This window comes from Papio anubis, chromosome 8 (assembly GCF_008728515.1).
Source record: "Papio anubis isolate 15944 chromosome 8, Panubis1.0, whole genome shotgun sequence".
Classification (NCBI taxonomy): Eukaryota; Metazoa; Chordata; class Mammalia; order Primates; family Cercopithecidae; genus Papio; species Papio anubis.
The window spans coordinates 85281998-85306581 of record NC_044983.1 but is presented as its reverse complement, the minus strand read 5'-3'; the positions used below and the strand labels follow the sequence as shown (position 1 = coordinate 85306581).

Genomic DNA, 24584 nt, shown 5'->3' with positions numbered 1-24584 from the left:
TTAAGGATCTTGACATGGGAAGATTATCCTGTATGTACTATCCACGTAGGCCCAATATAATCACAAGGGTTCTTAAAACAGGGAGGCAGGAAGATCAAAGATGATCAAAGAAGGAAATGGGCCAGTGGAAGTCAGAGTGATGTGCTTTGAATATGGAGGAACGGGGCCATGAACCAAGGAATGCGTGCCATCTCTAAAAGCTGGGCAAAACAAGGAAATAGGTTCTTCCCTGGAGCCTCCAGAAGGAATGCAGCTCTAACGATGCTGTGGTTTTATCCTAGTAAGACTCATTTTGAACTTAAGGCCTCTAGAACTGTAAGAAAATTAATTTGAGTTGTTTCAAGCCACTAAGTTTGTGGTCATTTGTGACAGCCGCAATAGGAAACTAATACAACACACATATAGTTAGTTCTAAGGGACTTTAGTCTGGAAGTAGAACAGGCTGAAAAATATTCTTCCTGGAAATGCTAAAATAAAGGACTTACTAAAAAGTGATAAACTTAAGGGATTCTAGCCAAACAAAAGAGCTCCACTTGAGGAGTCATTTCCAGACCTTGCTCTGTTACTGGCTAGCTCTCAGATGCTGAACAAATCACCTCAGCTCTTAGAGCTTAGTTTTCTCATCTTTAAAACGAGGATAGTGGCTGGGCATGGTCGCTCATGCCTGTAATCCCAGCACTTTGGGAGGCTGAGGCGGGCGGATCACCTGAGGTCAGGAATTTGAGACCAGCCTGGCCAACATGGTGAAACCCCATCTCTACTAAAAATACAAAATTATCTGGCATGGTGGCAGATGCCTGTAATCCCAGCTACTTGGGAGGCTGAGGCAGGAGAATCTCTTGAACCTGGGAGGTAGAGGTTGCAGTGAGCTGAGATAGAAGCCACTGCACTCCAGCCTGGATGACAGAGCAAGACTCTGTCTCAAAAAAAAAAAAAAAAGGAAGATAGTCTACTGGTGTAACTGGGTCATTTATGTGAAAGTTATTTGAACAGATAATATATACATACTCATAGTACAGAATTGAAAAAGTTTACATGAAAAGTTGTTCTCTCACTCCTTGTCCTTCAAATGTCCAAGTCCCCTTCCCAGAGACAGTTGTTACCCATTTTCTTAAGTGTTCTTCTAGAGATTTTCCATGCATTTACAAAGGTATACATATGCATATTATTTTTATTGCACAAATGATTGCACCTTAAACATACTGTCCTGCACTTTGCTGTGAAAATGACAAATAACTTGGGAATTATTCCATATGATTTCATATTAGTGTATACTGTGACTCATCATTCTTTTAAATAGCATATTCCATTGTTTCTCTTTACGAGACCGTATTTAACATGTCCTCTGTGGAGAGTATAGATTATTTCTGGTCTTTTGCTAATGTAAACAAAGCTACAGCATATATCTTGTTACATGTTACTTTGTATGTGTTTCAGTATATCTATAGAGTAAATATATGAAATTCTGGAGTTAAAGTATGTATTAATTTAAAAGTTTAATAAATATTGTCAAATTATATTCCCAAGTGGTGTATTCTAGTTGTCTCTTGCTATATATCAAACTACTGCATATTTAGTGACTTATTATTATCTCTCACTGTTCTAGGGGTTGATGGGCTCAGCTAGGTGATTTCTGCTTGACGTTTCCTATATACCTGCATTTGGATGGCTGCTGAGGGAAGAGTCATCTGAATACCTTTCCCTCACATGTTAAGCACCTGGGCTAGAACAGCTATGGAGTGAGAACAAAAAGTTTTCAGCCAGCTTTTATTTACCTTAAAATAGGACTTCTCTACATGCCCACCAGCATGTCCCAGACATATCACAGAAGCTGTGAAAAGCCACAGACATAAAGAGGCCATGCAGAGAGGAACAGTGGCCAGGTAATGTCTATGAACAGATGATCAATGACCAGAAGGACTTCTTCAATGCCTTAGCCCTGTGTAGAAAATCCCTAAACTATGACTCATCAGGAGGTGAGGTGACAAGAAGTAGAAACCCTCAATATAAATTTCTGCCAGCCCTGCAGAATAAGGGTTGTGAATATAGCACATTAAATCATGTGGTAGACTTCACTGGTCTACATACACTCTGCTCTAAAATATAGAAATATTTCCATTTATTCAATAAGTGTTTTATTTAGTACATATTTTTTTGATAGTCACTGAAATAGCAGACATGGTTTCTACTTGTGGGACTCTAACAGGCCAGGAATTAAATAAATCATCATACTATCACCTGCTTAGTTACAATAATGAAAAATACCATGAAGGACAAGTAAAAGGTGTGCTGAGGCATTATAACAGAGACCTAATCTAGACCAGGAGCTCAGGTAACCTCTTTGACAAAATGATACTGAGGGAGAGAGGCAGCTTTTCAGAAAAAGTATCCAAAGAGAGGTACACGTTTTACGATTTTGAAGTCGATGAGGACAGTGATGGAGTTGGACTATGTTTCATAAGAAGTTGTTGTGGAAATAACATATTTTTCTTTTGAATTAAAAGGTTTAACCGCTAAAAACTAGAAATTTTAGTTTAGCAAATGAATATGGAAGAAAATAATACAAGTGTCTTGCAAAAAATGCTTCTACAATAATTTTTTAGTGATTGTTCTAATAGCCCAAATTCAAAACTACCTAAATATCCCACGGTAGTGAATTATTTAAATAAATATGGGACAAATACCCAGTAGAGTATTATTCAGCTTTAAAAATGTGTTTGTAGGTAATTGATTAATTGATTATATGAAAAAGAGCTGAAAATAATAATATCCTATTTTATGAAAAAATTTAATACAGAGATGTATGTTGACATAGAAAATCAGATAACTAAGATTACTTCTGAGCAGTAAGGTCATTTTCTTCATTTAGCATGTCTGAATTTTCTAATTTTTCTCCAAAGTTTTGTACCAAGGGAAAAAATGAGAAGAGTACATCTTAATTTTAAAAAGTCATTAAACCTGTAATATTTTGCCTGGATATAAAAAGTCTTGGTGGTAGGGGTCATAAGACCGGGGAAAAGAAGGTGGTAGCTGGGGAGGACTTGTGTCCGTGTTTATATTCAACACCTTCCCTGAGAACAAGAAAAGAGACTTTTTAACTTTCTGCCAAAAGGCAGAATCAGAATAAAAGTATGATGTTATACAGCAGGAAATTCCACTTCTGAAGAAGAGTTTCTCTGGCGGAAGCAGAGACATCCAATGGGATGAGGCTGCCTGAACACAGGGTGGGATCCCCTTCCTGCTATGTGAACAGCACAACTGCCCTAGAAGGCACAGGGATCAGAGGTGGCATGAGGGACTTCTGTGTAGGTGAGTGGTAGACAGCTGCTCTGGAGTTCTTTCCAGATTTTATGTCTGTGATTTCATGAATTTCAACACCTCCCCTCAGGCCTTGCACATAGCCATGTTTGGAGTGTTTTGAGGCTCGTATTTACTGGCTCTTGGCTGGGAAAGTAAAAAGGAATGCCTGGATCTCTTATTTTTATTATGTTTTAACTTCTTCACTAGAAATCAGACTTATGAAAAAATATGTGATGTTATTATTTTAATTTTATTTACAGGCTCATTTGATTCAATTATTCTCGTGAAAACTAGTTCCATCTTTTATTTTTGTTCAAAATCTGTCAGCTCCAGGACGTGGCAAAGGTTTACTGTCTTTTAAACATCTCGTCTAAGCTTTTTAAAGAACAGCTTGAATCCAAAGTTCATGGCTTTTGGCCATAAGGAGTGGCGACAAAATAGAGGTCTCCCTTGCTCCCTTGCTTATAAAAAAAGGCATCTATCGTAACAAGTATACTTATAAGAAGTTCACATGTAATAATGATACAGATTTAAAGGTGGAGAATCTCCTGAGGTTCAGATCTTGTTCCTGTGGTTACTCTGCTGTCTGACCTGCATAGACTCTTCCCCCTGAGATCTCTGTCCTGAAGCATATTTCATGCATCGTGTTCTAATCTTTATTCCTCTGTTCCATCTTGGACCATTGCAAAAAGCATGAGCCATTTTGGAGCTGCATTCAAAGAAGTGTATGTGTTATTTTGACAGTGGCGCCACAGAGACGAACCATTTATTCTTGCTACAAATGGCGTGAAAAGCATGAGAGCTAATGCATTCAGTCGCTTTCAGTTTCTAGGAAAATAATGCTGTTAGTTTCTTTAGAAGCTCCTCGCACACAGCACAATGGGATACAAACTGCTGTTTTGATTGCCAGCAGGGTGGACTCTTTTAGAATACAAATTAAGTGCTGAGCTCCCCCTAGTGACAATAATATAGCTACATTTAAGTACTTTAATACCTTCGCATACTTCGCAATTCAATTCAATTATGTTTAATTCTGTTAAATTCAGTTGCTTTCATTTCCCCTTCATTTTATACAACAGGTATTTATCAAGTCAGAAATTTTGCTAAGGAAACATTTAGTAAAACTGTAATTCTAAAGGATCACTAAAAGTAGAAATTACAATAACTGAAAATACTTCGTGTGAGTACAGCAGAGTGTGAAAAAGACAATATTCAAGCTCTATTAGTTTGCGTTCTTGACTGCCATCTCCTCAGTCTCCCCACTCCACTGCAGCCTCTGGTAACCTTCATTTTACTCTCTGTTTCTATGTGTTTGTCTTTTTTATACTCCATATATAAGTGAGATCATAAGTGAGGTATTTGTCTTTCTGTGTCTGGCTTATTTCACTAAACATAATGTCTTCCAAGTTCATCCATGTTTTCACAAATGACACGATGATAGGGTTTCCACTGTGTGGAAATTTTCTTTATAATTCATAGAAGATTATAGGTCATTGAGTATGACGTTAGCTATGAGCTTGTCCTATTTGGCCTTTATTGTGTTGAGGTACATTCCTTCTATACCTAATTTTTTGAGAGGTTTTTTTCCTAATCATTAAAGGATGTTGAATTTTGTTGAATAACTTTTCTGCGTCTGTTGAGATTATCATATGGTTGTTGTCCTTTATTCTGTTGATGTGATATATCACAGTTTTTTATTTTACTTATGGTGAACCATCCTTGCATCCCAGGGATAAATCTCACTTGATCAAGGTGAATGCTCCTTTTAATATGCTGTTCAATTTGGTTTGCGAATATTTTGTTAAGGATTTTTGCATCCATGTTCATCAGGAATATTGGCCTGTAATTTTCTTTACTGGTCTTTGGTATCAGGAAGACGCTGGCCTTGTAAAACAAGTTTGGAAGTTTCCCTCCTCTTCAATTTTTTGGAAAAGTTAAAGAAGGACTGGTATTAGTTCCTCTTTAAATGTTTGATAGAATTCAGTAGTGAAGCCATCAGTGGAACTTGTTTACACTTTATATCACTTAATCTTCACAACAACCCTATGACATAGTTACTATTTTCATATTATAGATGTCACAACTATGGTACAAAGAGGTTAAGTAACTTTTCTAGGGTCCCACAGCTGGAAAGTGACAGAACTAGACGTTTGAACCCAAGGAGCAGAATGCCAAAACCTTTCCCACTGACCTTTCTTGTTTCCCCCAAATAGTATTTCACTGAGTTCCTTGAGAAACATTTGATTGAATGCTTTCAGTATGCTAGACTTGTGGTGGGTTCTGTGGATACCTTGGTGTGTAGGACTAACTATAAAGATGGAGGCCAATAGATGGTTATGGAGCAATGTAATAGGTGGTGGTAGAAGTCAACATAGGAGCTTAGAGAGGAGACTGACTAGAAAAAGCTTCTTGTAAGTATTGATAACTGACTTCAACTCTGGTCAGTGTGTAGGGATCAGCCAAACAAAAAGCTAAGGAAAGTGCTTTCCAGGCAGAAGCTGGATGTCTGAAGGACTGGAGGCTCTGGAGAGCAAATTTGCTGAGATAATGAAAGTGATCAACATGGTATCAGGGACTGGGAGAAGAGAGGGAAACTGCAAAGCTGAAAAGGCCAACACTGGATATCAAAGAGTCTCTTTCTTTAATATTTTTAATGTTTTCTTGTTTCTGTAAAAATGAAACGTTCATTTTTTGAAAAGGGTTTTCATATTGTATGTATTAAAATAATACATGCAAGTACAAAGAAAAAGATAATAATCATCTGAAATCTTTCATTCTGAGATTACACCTGTTGACATTTTATTGAACATCCAGTAACTTTATACATATATAAACATACATATACCCATATATGTGTGAGTATGTTTACATATGTTTAGAAAGTGGGATCATACTCTGCATGCTGTTCTGTAACTTCCTTCCATTTATATGTCAGTGATAAGAATCTTGGACTTTATTCTGAAGAAGGATAAGTGAAACATTTTAAACATGATAGTAACAATTATATTTGTATATTATGAAAAAGCATTATAACAGCATTGTATAGTAGCAATCTGAGGCTCCTGGTGGCAGAAAGACTAATTAGGAAACTGTTTTGGAGACTCAAGAAAATGATGACATAAACCCAGGCAGTGGCAGTGCGATGGAAAAAGGGGATGCATTCAGATAATGTGGCCGTAAGCTCAGTGGCTTCTGTGGCTATAGAGCCAAGGTTGTCAAGTCGCGGGAGATGAGGGGAGAGAGAGAAATCTTCAATAACTCCCAGGTTGCTGGTTCAGGACCATGTGTAGGTGTTAGTGACACTTACTAAAGTTTACGGTGCCTATGGGATAGCCAACTAGTGACAGCAGGTAAGCATTCAATATGCAGGTGTGAAGCTCAAGATAGAGGTCAGAACTGAAGACAGAATTCTGAACATCATCAGTGGTTAAAACCATAAAAACTGAGGACTTAATAATGGGAGACATCAAAATGTACAGGCCAGGGTGAGGACTTTCAGTAGGGACTTTGTTTGGGTCAGTGTTGTATCGTCAGACATCCCCTAGCACATAGTGGGCTCAAAAATGTTTATGACCAGATCTCAGCTCACTGCAGGCTCCGCCTCCCAGGTTCACGCCATTCTCCTGCCTCAGCCTCCCGAGTAGCTGGGATACAGGCACCCGCCACCTCGCCTGGCTAGTTTTTTGTATTTTTTAGTAGAGACGGGGTTTCACCGTGTTAGCCAGGATGGTCTCGATCTCCTGACCTCGTGATCCGCCCGTCTCGGCCTCCCAAAGTGCTGGGATTACAGGCTTGAGCCACCGCGCCCGGCCAAAAATGTTTCTTTAATGAGTAAATGAATAATAATAATAAACATTCTATTTCAACATGAACTCTTCTAGTTGTGGCAGCATAATATTCTGTTGAGTATATACAGAACAATTTGCATATCTATTTCCTTATTGTTCCAGTTATCAATGGCTGCCATAACAAATTGCCCCAAATTTTAGTGGCATAAAACAAAACCTATTTTGTTCTGCAAATAGATCCTGTGCGTCAGGAATTTGAAAGGACCACAGAAGAATGGCTTGCCTGTTCTGTCTGGGACCTCAGCTGCGGACATTTGAAGGCTGGTATGACGTAATGGCTAATGCTGAAATCATCTAAAAGCTTGTTTGCTTACATGTCCGGTTCATGCTGGCTGTCAATTGAGACCTCAATTGGGGCTGTTGATGTAACATCATGGGTTTCAAGAGTGAGTATCCCAAGAGAACTGGGAAGAAGCTATATGGCCTTTTATGATCTGGCCTAGCAAGTCAAATGGTCATACTTCTGCCATGGTTACAAACCCACACAGATTCAAGGGGTAGAAACATAGACCGCCACCAGTCAGTGGGAGAAGTGTCAAAGTCAAAGTCACATTGTAAGAAAGCATGTGGGATGAGATATATTGTTTGGAAAAATACACTCTGTCAGAGCTCTTGTACCTGTGTTCTGCACTATTTGTCAATGACCATAGCCTTTTATCTATATCTGTCTTAATCACCATGTCACAATATTGACAACATTAAGTAGACAATCAACTAAAACCCCTAAATTATTCCCAAATGAACTGAGAAGACAGCTACTTCCCTTTCATCTCATACATGCTTTTAAACACAGACTTTGCATTAATTACAATTAAATTTAATTATCATTCAATACATTTCTAATGAGTCTCTGTCATTTCCTGAGTATTGTTCTAGGCAATGGAGATAGGCTGGATATGATACAGAAAATGTTTTATTCTTTCAAGAAGTTTACAATCTAGAGGGATAATTAGAAATTTCTATACGAGGTGATGGAAATTTCTGTTAGCTTACTTTTCTAACCATCAATCACTGGTAAGATACAATTAGCTTTTAGAGTACAGTATCATGAAACAATAATTTAATGGCTTTCCAGACACAAGACATATGATGCCACTGGCATTCCCCAATGTACTAGTCCGATGACCTCTAAAAACAGGAAATGAAATGATTGAGGCATGACTTGTGCTTCATCAGTTCATACTGACTTGGAATGATCACTGCTTCCCTTTTTTCCAACTCTTTTTCTTATTGTAAATATCTTAATAATCTTAAACATCTTTATTAGTGTTTAGTGGCCATTTTTATTTTAATTTTTATGGGTTCAGAACCCCCTAGAACCTCTCTGAAGACATTAAACATACTTATTTCAGCACCTTGTTCTGTGCCCTATATTGCATTTTCTCAGGTTTTAGTTTCTGATTATTGAGGTTGTTGCTTCTCTGTACATCTTCTTCTTCTTCTTCTTCTTCTTCTTTTTTTTTTTTTGAGATGGAGTCTTGCTCTTGTCACCCAGGCTGGAGCAGTGGCACGATCTTGGCTCACTGCAGCCTCCGCCTCCCAGGTTCAAGCTATTCTCCTGCCTCAGCCTCCTGAGTAGCTGAGATTACAGGTGCACACCACCATGCCTGGCTAATTTTTGTATTTTTAATAGAGATGGGGTTTCTCCACGTTGGTCAGGCTGGTCTCAAACTCCTGACCTCAGGTGATCTGACCGCCTTGGCTGTAATCCCAAAGTGCTGGGATTACAGGTATGAGCCACGGTGCCGGGCCACTCTGTACATCTTTTTGGTTGTTTGTTGATTCTTGGTTGTTTGGTCATTTTAATAGACAGGATACTAATTTGAAGATTATTGGTTTCTGGAGAGTGTAAAAATTCTTGTTTGCCAGAACTACCACTCATCCCAGCAATCCCATTACTGGATATATAACCAAAGGAATATAAATTACTTTACCATAAAGAGACATGCATGCAAATGTTCATTGCAGCACTATTCACAATAACAAAGACATGGAATCAACCTAAATGCCCATCAATGGTAGACTGGATAAAGACAATGTGGTATATATACACTATGGAATACTATGCAGCTGTTAAAAAGAATGAGACTGTGTCTTTTGTGGGAACATGGATGGAACTGGAGGCCATTATCCTTAGCAAACTAACACAGGAATAGAAAACCAAATGCCCATGTTCTCACTTATAAGTGGGAGCTGAATGATGAGAATACATGGACACAAAGAAGTGAACAGCAGACACTGGGGTCTACTTTGAGGCTGGAGGGTAGGAGGAGGGAGAAGATCAGAAAAGATCAGTACTGTTGGGTACTTGGCTTAGTACCTGGTGATGAAACAATCTGTAAAATAAACCCCCATGACGCGAGTTTTCCTATGTAACAAACCTGCACGTGAACCACTGAACCTAAAATAAAAGTTAAACATAAATAAGTAAATAAATAAAATAAAAGAATTCTTGTTTGCATGGCTAGAAGCTTAAGTTTGGAGTAAACCAGGACCGACTCAAGCAGCTATGTGTGGCAGAGAGAAGATGGGCTTTTCTTTTAAGATGTGAGTATGGTTTGTTTACAGAATATGCAGCTATCATTAGCTGGTGGCGAGGCCCTAATTCTCTGGACTGAGTGTCCATGTTGAGAATCTTTTATACAGAAGCTCTCACTATGTACAGCCTAGGGCACACATCCGCATTGGACCTTAGGTGGCACGAGGACCAGCTCTGCCTTTACTTGTTGCCTGGCCCCTGCCCAGGGCTTCCTTCTGCCAGTCAGCCTGTTTATTTTGATTGTGAGACTTTTGCAGAATTCTGCTGGGCAATCTTTTATTTTTAAAGTTCTTGTTCATGGGTCTGGATTCATGGGTTGCTTAGCTCTGTTATATTTCAGCATCAATATATTCCAGAAATTCCTCAATATATTCCAATAACCACTTCTGAATTTTCTAAAATGTATTGAGATTAATTTTATTTAATTTTACTCTCCTGACATTTCTATGGGATTTGGGAAGAAAGGTAAATGCATGCATCCAGTCAGCCAGCTGTGTCAGGAAGCCACTTACTCCTTTCCATGGTAACCAATTACTAGAAAGCTGCACTGGGAATCACTGCAACCTTGTCCAGTGTGTGCTTTTTAGAAGATAGAATTTTTTTTCTGCTCTTACATTAGATCATGCTTATATCCCTTCTTTGAAATTCTTAAAAGATTACTGAGAACAGACCTGTGCTGACATGGACAACTCCTTTTAGTACTCTGAAAACTATTTATCTTGAACAATGAAAATAACTAAATGGACTTCATATTCCTCATCTATTAAATGAACTTTGGGTCTTTCTTAAATGTGCTTGTTTTATCTTTTCCAAGTGCTGAAAGTTTTCATTGAAGTTATTTTTCTTGATAGAAAAGAAGAGGATCAGACAGAACTTGTGTAGTTCTAAGTGTTTATTTTCACCTGTTAAACATTGCACTACCATCACTAATGATAAGAAATCCTTCTTGTCTTCATTATTTCTCAACAATTGCTTTCTCAAGTCTAAACTCATTTATTTATTTATTTTTAGAGATGGGGTCTTGCTCTGTCACTCATGCTGAAGTGCAGTGATGCAATCATGGCTCACTGCAGTCTCAAACTCCTGAATTCAAGGAATCCTCCTGCCTCTGCCTCCTGAGTAGCTGAGACTACAGAGCGGCACCATGCCTCACTAATTTTTTGATTTTTGATTTTTTTCTGTACACCGGGTCGCGGTGGCTCAAGCCTGTAATGCAGCACTTTGGGAGGCCGAGGCAGGAGGCCGGATCAGGGATAAGAGATCGAGACCATCCTGGCCCGAACCACGGTGAAACCCGTCTCTATAAAAATACAAAAAAACTAGCCCGAGGCTGGTGGCCCGAGCCTGTAGTCCCAGCTACTCGAGGAGGCTGAGGCAGGAGAATGGCAGGAACCCGGGGCCGGAGCTTGCAGTGAGCAGGATAGGCACTGTACTCCAGCCGGGTGACAGAGCCAGACTCACGTCTCAAAAAAAAAAAAAAAAGTAGGGGATCTCGTTATGTTGCCAGGCTTACCTAGAACTCCTGGCTCCATGAACTCATTTAAAGATTTGGCACCCTAGCATTATTCGTAGAGGTCCAGTCATGACTCTCAATTTGTTTTTTATTTTATACCTCTGCTACAAATTTGTGTACCTGTCCATTTAAAATCTGAGCTTTTGAAAGAACTCTGCACAATGTTCACAGCACAGGGGCATTAAGGCAGAGGGGGAAACTAAAGGTCAGAGAATGAGGAGTGAATCATTGGTGATGAAATACAGGCAATATGAATGGCAAATTATGAAGAATTTGCTGGTGAACCATTTCACATGTAATGGTACCTCCTACTGAGATGGTAGATTCACTGTCACATCTGACCCATGTTGTTGTAACTCTTTTCCACTGGAAGATACATCTGAGTCACCTAGACCAGCAGACATTTTCTCTGACTTCCATCATGTACACGGTGTCCTATAGATATATTCCAAAGCTCTTTCAGATATGCTATTACACGTACATTTCCTTCCCATTTTCTTTTTCTTTTTTTTTCCCCCAATAGGAATGGTGTCCTTAACCTCCCATGTTCATAACAATTTGTTTTTTTTTTTTTTTTTTTTTTGAGACAGAGTCTCACCCTGTTGCCCAGGCTGGAGTACATACAGTGACACAATTGCGGCTCACTGCAATGCCTGCATCCCAGGTTCAAGCGGTTCTTCTGCCTCAGCCTCCCAAGTAGCCAGGACCACAGGTGCCCGCCACCATGCCTGGCTACTTTTTGTAGTTTTTAGTAGAGATGGGGTTTCACCATGTTGGCCAGGCTGGTCTTGAACTGCTGACCTCATTATCCACCCTCCTCGGCCTCCCAAAGTGCTGGGATTACAGGTGTGAGCCACCACGCCCAGCCATTCATAACAATTTTTGAATGAAGGAGGATACCGGTAGCCAGGGGAGAATGGACTGTGCTTTCAGGCATAGCGAAAGGGTTCAGGAGAGGAGGGGAAGTGAGGTCAGCAGGTGGGAATGTGCAACAAGCACCTCTCTCCCTGGTTCTTCTGTAATCACTGTTTCTCTTCTTTGAAACTCCTTCCTGGCTTTATCAATACTACATGCTCTTGATTTCCCTCTTACATTTCCAGCTCTTCTCAGTCTCCTTTTCTGGCTTCTTTTCATCCATTAAAACTTCTAATTTTTTTTAAAAGGCAAAAGCTTGCAGCATCCAAAGTGATATTCTCTATGGAACTTAACATGGAATGTTATTTTTGCCTTGTGAGAAGCACTTTTAGATTATTCAAAACAAAAGCTGAAATTGGAAAGAAATGTAACCAAATGCCTAGTGTAATAAAAAATGTGTTGATGGCCGGGTGTGGTGGCTCATGCCTGTAATCCCAGCACTTTGGGAGGCCGAGGCAGGAGGATCACTCAAAGCCAGGAGTTTGAAACCAGTCTGGACCACACAGTGAGATTCTGTCTCTACAAAAACTAAACTAAAAAAAAAAAAAATTAGTCAGGCATAATTTCACATGCCTGTAATCCCAGCTACTTGGGAAGCTTAGGCAGGAGAATCCCTTGTGCCCAGGAGTTCGTGGTTACAGCAAGCTATGATCGTGCTGCTGCACTCCAGCTTGAGTGACACAGCATGGCCCTGTCTCTATTCAAAGAGGAAATCTGTTGAGATAGACTTTCACAATTCCAAAAATAAGCATAGTTTCCTTAAAGAAAATGGCAGAAATACTCTGGTGCTTTCACTAACCCATTTAAAATCTGCTTAAACTTATTTATCATTGTATTTTAAAACATTTTTGTTACATTGTATTAGTGAACACAATTCAAAATAATACCAACCATTTAAAATAAATTTAGGAAGCTTAACTGGAAATGCTAAGCATTACCTAGATATGTGCAAATACAGATGCTCCTGACTACCAATGGAGTTGCATCCTGATAAACCCATCATGAGTTAAGAATACCATAGCAAGCCCATTTTAAGTTGAGGAATGTACAGAAAGTGAACCACTTTTGAGCTATTGTGAAGTGAAAACATGCAAGTTGAACCATCTTAAGTAGGGGACTGTCTGTAGCAAACAATTATATCCTCACCAAGTCTTATATGTGCATCTTACTATTGACATAAAGGCATTGGATCTAGTGGACCTAATACTTGTGTATATTTTAAGCATTTTGAAAATTTTACTTAAAATGAATTTTATTTTTTACCTTCCATGGGCCGCTTAGCTAGCCTGATTAAGGGAGACAGTCTTGTTCTGTCATCCAGGCTGGAGTACAGTGGCGCAATCTGGGTTTACTGCAATCTCGGCCTCCCGGGTTCAAGTGATTCTCTTGCCGCAGCCTCCCGAGTAGCTGGTACTACAGGTGCTTGCCACCATGCCTGCCTCATTTTTGTACTTTCTGTAGAGACTGGGTTTCACCATGTTGGCTAGGCTGATCTTGAACTCCTGAATGCAGGTGATCCGCCCACCTCGGCCCCACAAAGTGCTGGGATTACAGGCATTAGCCACCGCGCCCGGCCATGGTTAACTTTTTAGAGTGAGTGTTGGGGTGGGAGATGGGAGCAAGACATGGGTGGGGGTGAGGGTGGGGGTTAGAGGGAGGTTGGACTGGTGGTGTTTGTAGCTATAGGCTGTTTCCCAACTTTTGGAAAATATGTTTTTTTTTTTGTTTTTTGTTTTGTTTTTTTTCTCTTTAGGAAGAGGAGAAATAGTCTAAATAACTAGGGAATCCTACACCAATAATTTAAAAATAATTAGAACAAATTCCTCTAATTAAAATTTCGTATGCTTTTTATAATTAAACTAACAAAGAAGTGAAAACAGGCACTCAGACTAATTCAAGTACACGCACATTCGTAGCAGCACTTTTTATAATAGCCAAAAGATGCAGACGACCCCAAATGTCCATCAAGAGATGACTGGATAAACAAATCAGGAGATACATATGTGTGTGTGTGTGTGTGTGTATGTGTGTGTGTGTGTATATATGTGTGTGTGTGTGTGTATATATATATTTGCAGTGGAATATTATTCAACCATAGTAAGTATTAAAACTTTTTACAAAAGTATTCATAGTACAGTATGTATGAATCTCAGAAACATTATGTTAAGTGAAAGAAGCTAGACACAAAAGGTCAGACATTGTATGATTATTTATAGGAAATATCCAGAGTAGGTAAATACTTAGAGCTATAACATAGAATAGTGGTTGCCAGACAGTAGGGGGAGGGAGGAATGGAGACCAACTGTTTAGTGGGTACCCGGTTTCCATCTGGGTTGATGAAATACTTCCAAAACTAGATAGATGTGGTGGTTGCACAACATTGTGAATATGCTAATAGCCACTGAATTGTGCACTTCAAAATGTTAATTAATTTTATGTTATGTGAATTCCACCTCAATTAAAAACCAGTATATAGAACATAAACCTATTTTTTGGAAAATATTTAGACCCACTTTTAATTAGATTAGTTTTACAAGTAACTTGAGAGTTCTTAATAATAAAACACTGAAGGCCGAGTGTGGTGGCTCATGCCTGTAATCCCAACACTTTGGGAGGCCGAGGCGGGCAGATCACCTGAGGTCAGGAGTTCAAGACCAGCCTGACCAACATGGAGAAACCCCGTCTCTACTAAAAATAAAAAATTAGCTGGGCGTGGTGGCACATGCCTGTAATTCCAGCTACTCAGGAGGCTGAGGCAGGAGAATCACTTGAACCCAGAAGGCGGAGGTTATGGTGAGCTGAGATCGCGCCATTGCACTCCAGCCTGGGGAACAAGAACGAAACTCCATCTGAAAATAAATAAATAACAAAACACTGATTTTAAAATCATGTGACTTTGTAGGGTATCTGTATATAAATCCTGAAATTATCTGTCTGCTATAGATAAAGGCCTGTGTTTTATAGCTGGTTAATGTGATGAATAAAATAGCACTGTGAAGCTTCATCTCTAACCAGGACTAGATACATATAGGCTATGAACAGTTTTCAAATATTTTTAAAATACAGTTCTGCTTGGTAACAAGTTAACTGTCCTCCTAACATGAAATGAATAGATTTTTAATGGAAATAAGAGAAACAGCTATCTTGATTTCTTGACCCTTTCACAATAAGCTACGATAAATTATATAAAGTTTATTTTAACAATACACAGCTTAAGACTTGTCTAGCAAGCACAACCCACAGATATTTGAATCTGATACTTTTTATACCTGCAGAAGGTTTATCTATGAAAAGCCTGCAATGATGTGCAACAAAATGTTCACAGTGCTTATTTCTGCACTATGTGAGTTTATTTTGTGATTATCTGTACCTTTTAACTTTTCAACAATAAGTATGTGTTACTTGAATAAAGATATACTTTTTATAATGTCCATGCCTCCATATTTAACCTGCTATTCTTTCTTTGCAATCTCAGATACAGTCTTTACTCTTGAACTTTATTGCCAAGTACCAGGACAAAGGCTTTCTCCTTGCTTCCTGGTGACACTTTTAGGCAAATATCCTCTTTTCATCCTTCAAAAACCTGTTCTCAAGCCATGTTACTCCTGGGCATCTCAGCCAACCGTGAATGGCCTTGGGGTAAAGAAGAGCAGTAGACAGATGCCAGGATAACCCACCACCTTTCTCCTTTCGTTGACACGCTTCAACCTCAATCAACTATATCTGCTCTTTATTCCCACACCTCATGGTGGAGCTTTCTGCTTCTTCCTGATCCAATAGGGCAATCAATCCAATTTGGAATTGGTTGTTTATGGGTTGTTTATCCTTTTATCTCTGGAATTCTTGTTTATGGGTTTATGAATTCTTGTTAAATCCAGTATCCCTTAATCTCTAAAGGCAGAAATTTTAGGTAACTCCAGAGAGTATGTAAGGCCGTGTGAATTAAGGAAAATTGCCAAGGTCACATCACTAGACAGTCATGTCTAGCCAGAATCCAGACTCCAATTCTAGGGAGTCTGGTTTGTTTCTCTAAACCATAATGCCATGGATGTGAAGCCTAATTCAAGAACATCTCCATGGCAAACTCTTGGTTTAGTTAGAGAAATAAGAAAACATGACAAAGAATGTGTCATCGACTTCTGTTTAAATGTTCAAGTTCCTCATCTTCAAGGATTTGCTGGATGACAGCTAACAGTCAGATTGGATGATTCACAAAGACTGTTTCCAGTGTTTTAAAAAAATATGCTAGGGACTTTCATAGAAATTTCTACTTTTCTGAAAGCATTTTATTTCTTCATCTTTCCCTTCCTGCTCATATGCACATTCTTGTTTTCTTCCTGCTGACTGCACATAAACAGGATGTGTGGAAAGCAAGTTTAAGAGGTAACTAAGTGAAAGGTTCACTGTTGATATAAATCAAGAGTAGATAGTGAAGTGGAAACCAGTGGAACTGCTTTGTAGTTAGTATTCAGAGACACTGGCAAAAGAAACTAATGTTGGTTCATTGTGAGCTAATAAAAGCAATAACCACTGGAAGATAGAGCTGAACTTTTGTTTAATTATTTTACTTTTACTATGGTAATATTACTTAATAACTTTCCTTTAATTAACTCATTAAGATCATAAGTGAGTGCTTTTAATATTAAGTATGCACCCCCCTGGCCAAATTATACTGGTTGAATTTTCATGTTAAAGCAAAAACAAATATTAATATAAAATATTTAATCAGATATTTTTAAAAGTTTAGTAGTAAAGTAAACCAACTCCAGCAGAGAAAGGGTTATCACACACACACACACACACACACACACACACACACACACACAAACCCAACTGATGAGTTTTCTTTGCCAATAAAAAAAACCAACAAGCAAAACTGATCAAGAAACAAGACTATAGTTGGCCATGGTGGCTCACGTTTGTGATCCCAGCCTTTCAGGAGGCTGAGGTGGGCAGATCACCTGAGCTTGAACCCAGGAGGCCAAGGTTGCTGTGAGCTGACATGACACCATTGCACCCCAGCCTGGGTGACAGAGCGAGAACAAAACAAAACAAAAGAAACAAGGCTGTAGACAAGTCTGGGCTATTTTAGAAAATGGCACATGGTTGTTAATATCCAGTGAGTTCTACTTAGATTTTCTTCTGTTTTTTCTTGTTCACCAACCAAATCTGTTAGTCAAGGGTAATAAAACGACTAAGTGTATTTTGTTGTTGGAGTTACAACATACAAGAAAAAAGAAAACATAGGAAGCAGCATTACTGAAACACAATTTTGAGAAACATTAATTCTAAGTATTGTGAACTAACTCCAAGAGGTATTCCAATGGACATTCCCCCCATCATACTTTAGGATGTGGAAGACCTTTCATTAAAAACCCCAAGGAAAAAAATTTAGTTATTTCCTTTTTGGAAAAAATCCATAATTCTATCAGCCTCGTTATTAAAAAATTCTTTCATTTCCTCTCTTTCATGGTGAAATTCCCTCCTTTGTCTTTGGAAGTGAGTTTGGTTATTACCTTTTAAAATATTTTAGATTATCTGTAGAAAGAGGGAGAACCATGAATAGAATCACATTGTTGAGCTATGATTCGAGGTACTTATTTGCCCTTAAGAAACATTACATTGCTTCCTTGTTTTAGTAAATGCTCTGATTTATTTCCTTTAATGCCCAGGGGGTTTGTTGTCACATTTTCACTTTGAAGACAGAAATTTCCCACGCTTTCCCATAGTGAATTAATATTGACATTCATTAACAAGACTAACAACAAGTGTCAAAATAATAAATGAGTAGCCCAGTGAGTAGGAAGGTAGAAATTGCTTATTGTTTTTCCTTGGGGTGGTAATTAGCTACAGTTTGCCTGTCTGTAAAATCACAAGTAAAATGTGGATTGTGTTTCATGAGATGAAAAGAACATTTTGAACACAATATCTTGAGTTAGTTCTCACAACACCTCTATTAGAAAAGTATGATCATCACCATTTTTACTGACAAAGTCATCCCCAGAGAGGATAACCAAGTAGGAAGAGGATTCAAACTCATCATCTTGACTCCAAACTATAAGCTTTTTCTGCAGTGCCTTCTTCCTTCCCTCCCTTTCAAAGTTTTGTTTCCTTCCTTTTAACTATTCTTATTTCCAATTCTAAGGCAAAGCATTTGTATAAATACATTCACAGACATTTCTTATCTCTAATGGGTGATTTCTAGTCCCCTCTTTTGAGTATTCCCAAAGCTGAGGGAGAAAGGATGCTTCAAATTAGCTTTGCTATCAATTACACAGATTTTTCTTTCCTAATTAACCTGAAGGAATCCCATACACATAATTTAAGAACCGTGAAAACGGTTTTTGACTTTCTTTATTTTCATCTCTCCTTTCTCCTCTCCATTCTCTATTCTGGCATTGGAGAAGAGCTAGAGAGAACATCCTTACAGATGCACTTTTTTTTTTTTCAGTGTGCCCTATTTTTTTTGATAAAATTGTGGTGAAAAACACGTAATATAAATTTATACTCTTAACCATTTTAAGTGCATTATTACAGTAGTGTTAACTGTATCCACATTACTGCGTAACAGATCTCTAACTTTTTCATCTTACAAAACTGAAATTCTTTGTCCATCAAATAACAACTTCTATTTCACCCCCCACTTAGCTCCTGGAAACCACCATTCTACTTGCTGTTTCTGTGGTTTCCCCTACTCTGCATAGCTTTACATAAGTGGAATTATACAGTATTTTTTTCCTCTGTGACTGGCTTATTTTACTAAGCATAATGTCTTCAAGGTTCATCGATGTTGTAGCATATAACAAAATTTCCTTCTTTTTTAAAAAGCTAAATATGTATATGCAACGTTTCCTTTATCCATTCATTTACAAACAGAATTTCAGGCTGTTTCCACATCTTGGCTCTTGTGAATAATGATGCAGTGAATATAGGTGAACAAATGCCTCTTCAAGCTCTTGCTTTATATTCTTTTGTATTTATACCCAGAAATGGGATGCTACATCACATGGTAATTCTATCTTTAGTTTTTTGAGAAATCATGCTGTTTTCAATAGCAGCTACACCATTTTACATTTCTACCAGCAGTACACAAAGAATCAAATGTCTCCTCATCCTCACCAATACTTGTTATTTTCTGGTTTGTTAATAGTGGTCATCCTAATGGGTATGAGGTGATATCTCATTGTGGTTTTGATTTGTGTTTTATTCTAATGATTAGTGGGTATGCCTTTTTAAAAAGAAATTAAAATTCTTTTCATAATTGATTACATATTATGTTCTAGGAACTGTGCTTTGTGTGTTGCATGCATGCAATAGCTTGTTACTGTTAACAAACATCCTATGGGCTAAGTAGTAGTATCCTCACTTTGTACCAGGGGAAACTGAGAATCAGAGTTTAAGTTATTTTTCTAAGGACAGAGAGCTGCTAAATGGTAAGGCCAGAATTCAAAATCAGATCTGAAACCAAAGCTCATATTTCTAACTACTGAGCTAGTCTCTCTATTCTCTCTTGGTCTTTTGCTTTGCCTATTAATTTCTTAATGTGTTGAATAGGTGGCTAACACACTGTCCTACAAAAGGAAACAGAAAGTAACATTCATAAGTGTCTGTTTTGTGCATGTGTACATGTGCGAAGTGAAGGAGGAAAATTCTTTCATTTTACACATTGAAGTATAAATCCATTTGCATGGTTACCGTCGTAAGTCAAATAGTGCAATGAAAGGAAAATTAAGCTTAGATTTCTTACCATATAGTCTCTGTAAACTTGAAGGTCTTTTTTTACTGGTAAATTTAATCCCAAGATATATGTATAAATTCCAGGCAGATAATTCTAATTCCAATTAAGGAGTTGATTGTACCAGTGTAAAGAGGGAATCTCATCAGGAAGAGGATACACAACCAAACACACACACACACACACACACACACACAGAGGAAGAAGGGGCTTAGCTAGGGATACAAGGAAGCGAAATAAATGATTACATAAATGTTGGAGCTACCACGTGGCCTATTTTCTCTGACACTGCTCTTTATTCTACTGTTTTCCCAGGTTAAGATGTTTACAGCTTCTTCTATTATAGTCACCTTGTTCTACTCCATTGCATGGCCCCATCTTGTTATGTAAGTGATATATAGCATTGGGTCCAGATTTATAAGATTAGTTTTGCTTGTGTAGCAACAAATTCAGAGCTCACTGTGACTTTTAAGATCACCCTAAGCCCCAGGAAAATTGATCCCGTGAAAATACAACTCTTAACTGTCTTTAGGAACCTCCTAATACTGGAATCTTTAGCCCAATCTTCACTTGATCACGAAAAGCATCAAGTGAATGAGAAACTAAAATTATTGTTTATTTATTATTATTTTTTGAGATGGGGGCCTCATTGTGTTACCCAGGCTGGGCTCAAACTCCTGGGCTCAAGTGATCCTCCCAGCTCAGCCTCCTGAGTGACTGAGACTGTAGGTGGATGCACTGGGCCCACTAAAATTACTTTTAACTGTGCCTTCCAACTAACAAACACATCTACTTCCACTCCCAATTATCAGGATAGAAATCCCTTGGGACGTACTACTGCAGTTGTCCCAATTTGTAGCACTGATGATAATCAAAAACATCTCTAGGTAAAAGAGTATAAATATCTCAATAAACTTATTGTAAAAGAGGAAATAGAAATGCCTGTTGGTATTTATGATATTCATCAAGTGCTGCCAATGATGCAGGAGCGAATGAGCTAGTTAACATTTGTAGGCGAATATGGTATCATTTACAACCTTCTGCCACTAAATGAAAGAGGCAGCCTGGTAAACTTGATAATGTATTTTGTATCACGGCCTTGAGTAACAAATCCATGAGCCAGAAACAGCAAGTCATATTATCTCAGCATTTCTAAATTTTATAGATTTACGATTGCTGAGTTAAAATGAAACTATCAGGTATACTAAATGTTGCATGTAGATATCATATCTGGAATCATAGCTGTCTGTGAAAGTTATACACAGATTTATTATTTCATTTCATTAACCCATTTCATCTGTTCTCTGTACAAGTACTCTTTCACTCATTTTGTTTCCTTTTCCCATTTTAAGTGATTTATCATTATTTCCTTCTTTTCTACTCTGTAAATATTTCAACATCTCTTAAGTTTTCTAATGAAACTTTATTGCTGTCCTTTCATAAGAAAAATGGCTTTGATTTTGCGCCATGAATGCAATGGAAGAAAAAAACAATGAGAGCCATAACTTCACTAAATAATTAGCACTCTATTTTCACTTGCTTAGTTTTAATTTTTAAGGCTTATTCACCTTGAAGATTATAGAGTTATCGAGTTCTGCAAAAAAAATATGATAACACATCAGTAGATTCTGTCAGTTATTTCATGATGAAACACAAAATTTAAATCTAAAATACAAAGTATGTTGCAAAGAAGGTGAAATTTTTTTAGTGTAAATGACTTTCAAATGAGTATTTTTAATGGGGACATTCCAATAAAATTTTTAAATGTGAATTTCAGTTAACAAAAGCATTGTTCCTATGTGATAGAATTAGTGCTATTGGTATTCTTAGTTTACAAATGAGAAAACAGAGCCTTATCTTTATGGATAAGGAAAATGCCCAAAGTCATACAGTTCATAAGTAACTAAATGTGATTTGGATCAGGATTGTCACATTCCAAAAATCTGTTTTTGACCCAACATGCTATACTACAAATGTTCTTTTGTATTCTCTTATTTTTTCTTTCTTCTTTTTAAGAGACGAGGTCTTGCTCTGTCACTTGGACTGAAGTGCAGTTGAGTGATCATAGCTCTCACCGCAGACTCAAAAACTCCTGGGCTCAGTCGATTTTTTTTTTTTTTTTTTGAGTCGGAGTCTCGCTCTGTCGGCCAGGCTGGAGTGCAGGGGCGTGGCCTCGGCTCACTGCAAGCTCCGCCTTCCAGGTTCACACCATTCTCCTCCAGCTTACCAAGTAGCTGGGATTACAGGCATCCTCCACTATGCCCAGATAATTTCGTATTTTTAGTAGAGACAGGGTTTCACCATGTTGGCCAGGCTGGTCTCGAACTCCTGACCTCAGGTGATCTGCCCACCTTGGCCTCCCAAAGTGCTGGGATTACAGGCGTGAGCCACTGCACCCCGCCTCAATCGATTCTTCTGCCTCAGCTTCATAAATAGCTGGGATCCTAGGCACAGGCTACCGTGTCAGGCTCTGCTATTTTCATTTGATATGTAATCATAAATATTTTTCTATTTTTTTTGGGATATCATTTTTGTCAGCCATGGAATTCTCCACCAAGTTGATGCATAGTTTCTTTTGTTATTGTTTGTTTTTATTCTCACAAATAAAAGTATAGTTAACAAGTTAACATTGCCACACTTATCTTTTCAATTCTGTTAAATTTTGTCATTAGGATAAATCCCTAGGTATGTATGTTTGATAAAGATTAGGTTTTTAAAAAGTTGTCTTTGTTTCTCATAGGTTTTTTTTTTTTTTTTTGAGACGGAGTCCCACTCTGTCACCCAGGCTGGAGTGCAGTGACGTGATCTCGGCTCATTGCAGTGTCTACCTCCCAGGTTCAAGTGATTCTCCTGCCTCAGCCTCTCGAGTAGCTGGGATTACAGGCGACAGCACCATGCCCAGCTGATTTTTTTTTTTTTTAGTAGAGACAGGGTTTCCCCATGTTGGCCAGGCTGGTCTCAAACTTCTGACCCCAAGTGATCTGCCCACCTCAGCCTCCTAAAGTGCTGGGATTATGGGTGTGAGCCACCATGCCTGGCCTCTTTCTCATAGGCATTTATTTTACCTAAAAATAATTTTAATAAGATGTGAGGACTAGGTATGAACAAAGAAAAAAAGGAAATTTTTTTCCTTGCTACCTGTGGTTACAAGGTTTCCAAACCAAAGGCTCAGCTCTGCTCACAGCAGGTTAAATACTCAGGGCTAAAATTATCCAAAGGCACCAGGACGCTGTGTCTGCTCTGTTGGAACAGACAGCGGTGGAGCTGGAGAAGAGGCAGGAGGGCAGGAGCAGCACACAGATGCTGGAACACAGCTGGTGAGTGAGCACGCCCTTGGGCCCCAGGAGGGTGACCTCTCTAGAAAACCTTTCTAATCTCAAGCCAGCTCTGTACTCCCTTCACAATATTATAGCTTCACCCTAGATAATTCTTATTTTGCATTAAAATCTTGGCTTCCAGCTGGGCACAGTGGCTCATGCCTGTACTCCCAGCACTTTGGGAGGCTGAGGTGGATGGATCACTTGAGGCCAGGAGTTTGAGACCAGCCTGGCCAACATGGCAAGACCCTATCTCTACTAAAAATACAAAAATTAGCGGGTGTGTTGATGCACATCTATAATCCCAACTATTCGAGAGGCTGAGGCACAAGAATCACTTGAACCTGGGACAGTGAGGTTACAGTGAGATGAGATTGTGCCACTGCACTCCAGCCTGGGCAACAGAATAAGTCTCTGTCTCATAAATAAATAATAAAAACTTGGCTTCCAACTAGTCCAAAGTGGGCATAAACATGTTTTTATTATTAGGCATAAATTATTTGGGGACAGAATTACATCTAACTTATTTCTGAAATCCTGATCACTACTACCATGTCTGGCACATTGCAAACACACAACAGGTGGTAATTATTATGAGTCTGAGATTCTCAAAGCCATGATCCACTGATGTTTTCCATTAAGACAAGTTACATTGGTAGAAACGATATTAAAATCCTCTCTTTATAGTATTTACATTGAATAAATATTTTTAATCAGAAAATTTCTTTTTATCTTTGCAATGGTTCATAGAAATTAATCTTTCTATGTAAAAAACTAGATAGGGCAGAAATTTTGTCTTATATATTAGAAAAAAGTAATCATCTTTTTGCAGTAGTTAAGAGCAATCTATCTTTTATTTAGTTGGCAAAAATGTTCAAATGTAAATGCATAGAGATAAATTTTCCTAGCTGTGGTAGATAACTCATCCCTCAGACTTGGAAGTACAAGAAATGCCAAATAGACTGAAGTGAAGATTAACGTAAGTCTTTGTTTTTTATCCTTGTTTTCACACAGGCAGACAGCTATAATGGAAAATTAGGAATTCGGCCACATGAATGTCTGTTCTATCTCCTTTTGTGGCTGGAAGAGAGGCAGCCGAATGGCCCTCTGGGTGTGGAAGAGGATCAGCTTCCCTATGCTTTTTTCCCTTTCCCTCATTCTGAAATCCATAAAGCATCAGCAGCAAGAACAGCAAAACACAAGTATAACCTGAAAGGATAGTGTATAGTCACAGGAAGAAACGACTTTCAATTACAGTTATTTCATGAAGAAAAACTAATGTTTATATGACTATACTGTAATTAAGATTACAAACTCAAAACCTAATGGGGATGGGTGCGGTGGCTCATGCTTGTAATCTCAGCACTTTGGGAGGTCGAGGTGGGTGGATCACTTGAGGTCAGGAGTTCAAGACCAG

General features: G+C 38.4%; 1 long non-coding RNA gene across 1 annotated transcript; it reads left to right on the top strand.

Moving 5' to 3' along the window:
* Nucleotides 1-881: 881 nt before the first annotated feature.
* LOC103886948 lies at nucleotides 882-24584 on the top strand. The gene is made up of 5 exons (XR_002524107.2): nucleotides 882-1883; nucleotides 3146-3309; nucleotides 7326-7534; nucleotides 20166-20236; nucleotides 24182-24584. It is a non-coding gene; the product is annotated as an uncharacterized LOC103886948 (long non-coding RNA).